The 7,244-nt window shown below is 40.1% G+C and overlaps 1 long non-coding RNA gene across 3 annotated transcripts in view; it reads left to right on the top strand.

Annotated features, from left to right (window-relative positions):
* The first annotated feature begins 627 nt into the window (after positions 1-627).
* The window catches only part of LOC116847623, a 170,324-nt gene continuing 163,707 nt past the window's right edge, over positions 628-7,244 (top strand). Inside the window, exons 1-2 of one of the 3 annotated variants that reach the window (XR_004378796.1) lie at positions 628-1,129; positions 6,505-6,705. This is a non-coding gene — a long non-coding RNA (uncharacterized LOC116847623). Of the gene's footprint in view, positions 1,130-5,569; positions 6,706-7,244 lie in introns of those variants that run through there. The other 2 variants (XR_004378797.1, XR_004378795.1) reach the window with 2 other exon arrangements.

Genomic DNA, 7,244 nt, shown 5'->3' with positions numbered 1-7,244 from the left:
CTCCATCGCGATATTAAGGTCGGCGCATGTCGCGATGCAACCGACGGAATTTTGTCAGTCACTGATAAAAAGCACGACGAGACCGCGATCGCGAAATTCCCCGGGGAGATGGACGTGCGAAGTTACACTGGGCTTTGATAAAGCCTCGACATTGATGAGTTCAAAACTCACTGGTCTTTCTAATCGTTTCGCGTCTGCGTATGATGTGATACAAGTAGAAAATAAGCCAGAATATATAGTTATACTGGGAGGAAACTTTTGCTAATTTAACAAAATATCAGTATCCGTAGGTTAAACTCAGATATGATGGCCATAGGCTATAATTTCTCCAATAATTGCTAAATAGGACGTTTTAGCATCTGAGTATACGCACATAAATTACTGTAGGTATCGATTATCTTTGAGAATAATTATGAAAGCGCACTATTTTAGCAATTATTGGAAAAAATACAGCCTACGGCCATCCTTTCCGTATGGCCATTATATTCGCGTTTACCTTAACAGATTTATGGGGCAGCAAATTACCCCGATAGAAAGAGCGAAGACCTTATATCGAGATGTAAAGAAATTTCATTATCAGTTAGCAATTAGAAAATTATGACGCCGTAAAATTTCATGGTGTTTCAGAGCAAAAAGGATCTGTTCTGTGAATCTCTCGAAATACGACGAAGGACATGCATGGAAACATCTGCATCAGGATTCCACGTGGATTGTCGATGGAGAATCTTGTTCGCGCGTTATTATGCGGATGTCGTATCGCTCGGGAAAGGTGCCGTTGTGAGATGGCGATAAACGTTATGCACCGAATTTGAGGCTGAAATACGCCGTGGGCAGCTGATGAATTGATGGATAATATCGCGGCGCACCCGCGATCGAGGCGGCAGCGGATGCGCAAAAATTAGAAAGAAAGAGAAGAATGGAAACAAAGTAAAAAAAAAAGAATGCACCGTGCGCAGTGTGCAACACGCTCTGATTGCTTGTTTTCGCTCGACGAGCGATGAACACCGTTTTCCACTTATTAACGCCGCGCTTGCCCGACATAATGTACGGGAATTTCGTTTGACCCGAATTGAAGTTAACTGCTGATGCGTGCTGCTGCCGTACTACACACTCGCGTCTGCGCTTTATTGTAAGTTTCATGTCCGCGCAGTAATCTCGCGATTATTTAACTCGCGCATTTTCGCCGAATGTAACCCGATTCCGCGCTGATGGCGTTAATAACAACGATAATTATTCGCCCGCCGCGCAGCGAATCCTCGCAGGGAGCGCAGGAATGCGCGCAGGATGCGTCCCGCAGTGGTGACGCGCGGCGCGTCGGTCGTTCTTCGAATTAATTAATGACTTTGCAAATACCAGGTGTGTCGTGCAGCGATGCAACCAAGCACGCGCACCTGTTTAAACAAACCGATACCCGAATCCAAACTCCTGCCTGCGTATATAACGGTTATCCGTCTCCGGTCGGGTGTCTCCTGTCGTCTTATCGTTGCGTCGAATACACTGTGTTACATCGAATTGTATGTATGTACGCTCGTTGTCGAATGGTACAGTTTACACCGGGGTTAATCCTTTGCGTGTAAATTATGTATGATAGAGTAACTGTCCATATTATTGTGCTTATTTCTGTCAGCGTGCCTTTGTATTTAAATAAGCCATAAAAAAGAATTTATTTTTATGGTTTATTTACACAGAAAAAAAAATTTTTTTATTAAATTTAATGCTATAACTTAATTTAAAAAATACTTTTCCTATTTATTTGTTTCCTAGGTTTCTTTTTATGTTTATTTAAATAGAAAGACACACTAATAGAAACAGGCAGTAATATGGACAATTACCCTGCTCCACGTCTGCGTGTAGACAACATATACTTCAGGAGAAAAATAAAATAAACACCTGGGGAATACAATATATCGTTTCGTTAAGTTGGCTTTATGAAGTTCGCGGGGCAGGTATTTGTAGGAACTAAGTTCTCAAGGGATGGATATCGAGTTCTGCTATTATTTGTGCTGCAAGTAGTTCTGTGTTGTTTGAACACAATGCTTATTAGTGTTTGTCGAACATTAATAAATCTTGTGTCAGTAAATGTTGATTTCCGGCCACTATTCTTCTTCGCAGATGAAGTTTTGCCATGCTTTGCGTACGCAGCTGTACACAAAGCATGGATATGTCATGGAGACTGTGTATGTATGTTGCTTTTGAAATATCAAACAATTTGGTTGTGATGGTCAGAGACTTCTGTTAAATGTTTCGCTATCGTATATATCTCTAGCGTTATATTATCTACCTACCTCTGATTTACCAACGCATTTCTAATTCCCGAGTAATAAATTCGACGGTCACCCGATTTTGTTGCTACTTAAGTGAGGTGATAGTAATAACGAGTGTGAGAAACATTGGCTTGATGTATCGCGACAAGCACCGACTATACAGGGTGTCTCACACTCTCCTCCGGGCATTTTGTGGAAACGTAGAACAGGTTGCGGTGAACATAAAAGTCCTATATCGTTTTGTGATATTCGCGATAATTATCGAGATATTAATTGTACAAAATTTGTGAATGATCATGCAGAATATGGTAAATGAGTTATAATAGCGATAGGTTGCAGTGAACAAAAAAGTCCTTTACCATTTTGCAAATAATCACATAGATTTTTAATTAAAGAAGATGAATGCATTATCACGCAAAATCGTGCAATAATCTTCTTTAATTAATAATTAAAAATCTATGTGATTATTTGGAAAATAGTAGAGGACTTTTTTGTTCAATTTGACCTAAAGTATAAGTACACGACGGCAGTCGTCGCTACTATAACTCATTTACCATATTCTGCATGATTATTCACAAATTTTCTACAATTAATATCTCGATAATTATTGCGAATATCGCAAAACGATATAGGACTTTTATGTTCACTGCAACCTATTCTTTGTTCCCACAAAATGCCCGGAGGAGAGTGTGAGATATATACCCTGTATATAGCTAGAAACGAGGAGATTACTGTCTAATAATGTACTTACGTTTTGTTCCGACAATCGCACATCGTTATTTTCGATATTCTCAATATTTGTTTTCGCGTAAGACTCACTTTCGATGGACAAAAGATGCGGAGCGATGTCGATTGATGTGTCGATGGCGGTTGCTCGGCGCAAAAAGGTCGAAGATGGCCGCGCAATGTATAACGGGCGAATACGCGCTAAAACGTGAACAGTGCCGCAGTTCAATCATTGAATAAAGAATACCAGAAAGGAGCATAAAGAGAAAATCCTTTGTTAGAAGTGCGAAGGATGTGACGTAATAAAAGTGAACCAAATACGATTATCGATACTATGAAATCGAAGTAAATTTTATGATGTAATATTGTCAATTAATCGAATAGACAAAAATGCGTAAACATATTGAAGAGAAAATTATTATAAGTGACTAATTTTATTTCCCTCTCACCAATATGAGCAAAATATAAATACAATTTTTCTATTATTCTTTTAAAATTAATATTCCTTTGCTACTTCCAAGATGTTTAAAGTATACCGCCAGACTCTGTTTTCGGTAACGTCACTTATGACGTAGTTACGTCATCAAACTGAACCAATGCAACACAATCGATTACCCATGATATATCGCAACATACTCCTTCCTGGTATTCTTTATTCAATGGGTTCAACAAAGGCGCGCTCTATAGGATACATCTCTCTTTTTCTCTTTCTCTTACTAAGAGGTCGATGGTAGGACCTTCGCACACAAATTGCCGTAACCGTAACCATAATACGTAAACTTAAGTTGAAGAACCAATCAGAATATTGCTATAGATTTATGTATTCGAAAAGACTATAAAAGTGACACCAAGTTTTATCTTACACAGAAATAACTAGATTTCAACCAATTGAAACCGATTCTTCACCAGAATTCGTACCGCGACGTAAACGCTGTCGCGCTACTATAACCGCGCTATTTGTAAGGCGCGAGTGAACGGATGAGCGAGCGAGAGATCGAAAGATCGAGAAATCGATAGCCGCGTGCGATGAGCATCAACGATCTGTCCTTTTTAGAAGACTGACAAATGCCCAATTTCTTTACCTCCGGTTAACTTTATCTATCAATTAAATGTCAACCGTGATTAGTTAATTCTTGTCATTCATAAATATTATTAGTCAATTCCAATAGAATAAATAGATATAATAAAGTTAACCGAGATGAAGAAATTGGGTAAAAGTCATTCATCTTGCTGACTACTTGTACTAACCGCTGCTGAACATAACTTGTAATACACTAACATATAAAAACTGGAAAGCATAAGTAATGAAAAAAGAAACAAGATAATCGCAACATGCAAAAACAAAAATATCCATGTAATATTAGTGTTTACGTTATTTTGTATAATTCCTGTATGTATGAGGTGTCATCTGTGTAGATGACATCTCATACAGTTATATTATGCAGTTGTATGCAAGTTTGTCTGGATAGATCTTTAACGAGTTAAACTGCAACTTGTGCAAGTTGTGTAACTGGACCTTAGAATCGCATATTTAAAACATTACATTTCTACCAGGGAAAATTCTCTGGTTTTCATTTTAGAGATTAATTAAAGTTGAATAAAATATGTTTTGTATGTTAAAATTGAATAAAATATATTGATTTGTCAAATAATTCCATTATCCAATAAAATGCTCAAAGTGTCTTGGAAGTATTTCACTTTTTGATATTTTATTCTATTGCATACAATAGTTGGTATAAAAATGAGATTCCCTGCTTGAAAGTCATAAAAGTATATCAACATTATGGACTGGAAAAATGTCATGAGTTCTCATATATTTCTGTTTCGATTCTAGATGGAGAATCTGTCTTTGCGACAAGAATGGAATTCCCAATTAATATCGTAGTGGAATAACCTGTATCAAATTTTTGTATCAAATTTTGACATTCTAATCGAGATCTGTGCTGTATTTGGGAAAACCTTGGGAAATTTGTATATGGAGGAGAAGGAGAAAGAAAGAAAGAGAGAGGGGGGGGGGAGGAAGGGAGAGACAATGTAAGTGTATCCATCTCCGTCCCGGGCGTAGTGAATCATTCAGGTCATCGGATCTCCCACAAGCATCCATTAGCCGCACACATTCGGCTCCTCTGTAATCTGGGTCCGACGTATCACATCTGCGAATGCATCTGTGAATTACGCAATATAATACGTACCGAATCGAGTTAAGTTACCAAACGCGGAACATCACGCTACTCGTAGTTATTATTCCGCAAGCGCGCGCGTCCCGTCGTTTATTCGCACTCGCAAAATTCGCTAAGATTCCGCTCGCCTTTCTGATCTTTTCCGTTCCTCCCCCGCTTCTCTTCGCTTTCGATAATCGCGGTCTCCAGACGACGGAGAGGTTAAAGATACGATGCGACTCGAATAACGTGCTTGATGTTTCGGGGTTATGTTCATCAAGCTCTCTCTCTCTCTCTCGCTCGCTCGCACGTTCACTCGCGTCTCACAGATAGCGCAATTGTAGCAGCGCGGCAGTTCACGTCGCGGCGCGAATTCACCAGCCTATCTTCGATCTTTTTGCGCCGAGCAACCGCCATCGACACATCGATCGACATCTTTCCGCATTTTACGCATCTTTTGTCCGTCATAAGTGAGCCTCGCGCGGAAACAAGTATCGGGGAGCGTTGAGAATAGCTACGTGCGATCGTCAGGACATAACGTGAGTACTAGGCAGTAATAACATACAGTTTCGCGTTACATGCAGTCGGTGTTTGTCGCGACATGCCGAATCGATCGTGAGTGTCTCTCACACTCGTTATTGCTATCGCCTCACTTAAATAGCAGCAGAATCGGGCGACCGTCGGATTTATTACTCGAGAATTAAAAATGCATTGGTAAATCAGAGGTGGTTAAATAATATGACGTCAGAGATATATACGGTGTCGAATCTCGGGCGGTAACATCGACTTTAGTAAGAGAGAGAGAGAGAGAGAGAGAGAGAGAGAGAGATATCCTATAGAGCGCGCCTTTGTTGAACCGTGGTACTGTTCACGTTTTGGCGCCCGTCATGCATTGCGCGGCCGTCTTCGACCTTTTTGCATAGAGCAACCGCCATCGACACATCAATCGACATCGCTCCGCAACTTTTGCCCATCGAAAATGAGTCTTACGCGAAAATAAGTACTGAGAGTATCGAAAATAACGATGTGCGATTGTGAACAAAACGTGAGCACGTTATTATACAATAATCTCCTCGTTTCTGGCTATGTACAGTCGGTGCTTGTCGCGACGTGTCGAGCTAGCGTTTCTCACACTTGTTATTACTACCATCTCACTCAAACAGCATCGAGCGATTGTCGAATTTATTAATCGGGAATTAGAAATGCGATGGATTTATTAATCGGGAATTAGGAATCAGAGACAGATAGATATAATATAACGCTAGAGAGTTATGTAACTGGAAACGCGATCGGCCGGAAATTTTTCGTGATTATCGACCTAGTAAATATGTACTGAGTGATGCGACAATTTTCAGATCGGACTACGGACGTCGACATTTTGCGTAATACCCCTATAATTCGCACGTTGCAACTGGCACGAGACGCCAGCGTTTCCGGTCGTCTGGAAATTTGACACACTGCCTCAGATTGGGCCGATCGAAGCCGGGGAGTGAGAGGGAATGGCGATGTGCGCTCGTCAAGTGTACACACGTTGTGCACCGCAATACACGACCGAGGTAATCAGCCTTTTGTTGCCGTTCTAACGAGGTGTGGATAGGATCGCGACTGTGTGCATATGTGTAAAGGTTTCGCGACCAGTATATATGCATATATTTCGCATTTGATCGTGCTATATGCACGCCAAGTTTTACGAATAATCCCTCTTAGGAAGAATTTATAGCTTGACAAAAAAGCAGAAAACAGAAGAACAGAAGTCAATCAGAGGCCACGCTGGTGATTAGATTGTAGTCAATTTTCTACCAGCGCAAGTTTTTATTGATTCCTGTCTTTCTATTTTTTATTTTCCATAGTGTGTAATTTTCTTTAGCTCAGATTTACAATGTGCTCTTTGCTTCCTATTTCTTGCTCTTTATTTCTTTCTGACTTAAACCTAAGGTTTTTAAAGATAGAGAAAAGGATAGAGAGTAAAAAATAGGAAGCAAAGAGCTCATTATAAATTAGGTTTTACATGGGCGTATGTCTCGCGAAACGAAAAAGCGAGAGAGAGAGAGAGAGAGAGAGAGAGAGAGAGAGAGAGAGAGAGAGAGAGAGAGAG

The sequence above is a fragment of the Odontomachus brunneus genome, unplaced genomic scaffold (genome assembly GCF_010583005.1).
Source record: "Odontomachus brunneus isolate Ranch 3 - 2012 unplaced genomic scaffold, Obru_v1 Obru_scaffold_081, whole genome shotgun sequence".
In the NCBI taxonomy this organism is placed as follows: domain Eukaryota; kingdom Metazoa; phylum Arthropoda; class Insecta; order Hymenoptera; family Formicidae; genus Odontomachus; species Odontomachus brunneus.
This window is presented reverse-complemented; position numbering and strand designations above follow the sequence as displayed.